The following is a 1,108-nucleotide window of genomic DNA, read 5'->3' as shown; positions in this document are numbered from 1 at the left end:
GACCCCGACACGACACCCCCGACACCTCGACCCCCGACACCTCCCAAAAAGGTGCTCTTCGGCCTTCCAGAGGCCGACACGGTCATATATTTGTGAATTATGAGTTAGGTCAGGTATTCAATTATTATTATGTACATATATATATATATTTTTAATTAACACATGTTATTAGGTATTTAATTTTTTATTATGTTCATGATGATGATACACAATTTTTTTTATTATGTTTATGTTGTACTAATTTCATTTACTCTTTGTGATTGCAGGTGTTGACAGATGGTGGGCGCAGGTTGAGAGCGCTCCGAGCCTCCTTCCTCGGTGCATGCTGGGAAGGGTTCTATTATTCCACCCCAGCACCTTCGGAGAGCGCTGGTAGACAGCATGCAGACACCGGCGGGCGCTTCTTCTTCGGCCGGGAGAGGTCGGGGGAAGAAGAAGATGGGTGTAGCTAGAGGTGGACATGGCGGCGGGAGAGGTAGGAAGGCTGTTGCGCCTTCCTCGCCGCCACTCCTAGCTGATTCTCCGGACCACCAGAGTGCTCCATCTCAGGTGGACTCGTCTGACTTGGACCCGTCTCGGAGTCCGGTCCACGAGCCTCGGGTTGACGAGCCTCGGGTCGCCGAGCCTTCGTCCGATGAGACCCGGGTCCCAGATTCTTTGTCCCACGTGACTCCGGAGACTAGTGGCCATGCTGATGGTGGCGAGGACATCTTTTGTAATGATAGCTATAGCGAGGGCGAGCTGGTTGAGGGGGCAAGAAGGTCTACCAGCATGGTTGTACAAAGCTTTGGTCCATGCTGGCGACCCGCTACCAGAGGTGGTTGATTGAGCCTAACGAGGAGAAGTAAGTGCATTTACTCTTTTTTTAACCTTTTGCCTTCATGTTTTTTCAAATGAATATCTAATGTGTTGGCCTTGTCATACCGCAGGGGTTGGAAACATGCCTCTGGTGTCCGCAGGCCCACCAGGTCCTTGGTGTGGTTTGTCGGCACCACTTCCCGGGGTGGGTTTGCGTGGTGAGGATGAGGTTCCATAGCTAACACTGAGCTGGGAGCTGTATGTGGCTGCCTCGGCCTCGCCGGAGGAGAGGGTCGACGATGTCTTATGC

This window comes from Triticum dicoccoides, chromosome 3B (assembly GCF_002162155.2).
Source record: "Triticum dicoccoides isolate Atlit2015 ecotype Zavitan chromosome 3B, WEW_v2.0, whole genome shotgun sequence".
NCBI classification, from domain to species: domain Eukaryota; kingdom Viridiplantae; phylum Streptophyta; class Magnoliopsida; order Poales; family Poaceae; genus Triticum; species Triticum dicoccoides.
The sequence above is the reverse complement of the archived record's forward strand: the minus strand, read 5'-3'. Positions refer to the sequence as shown.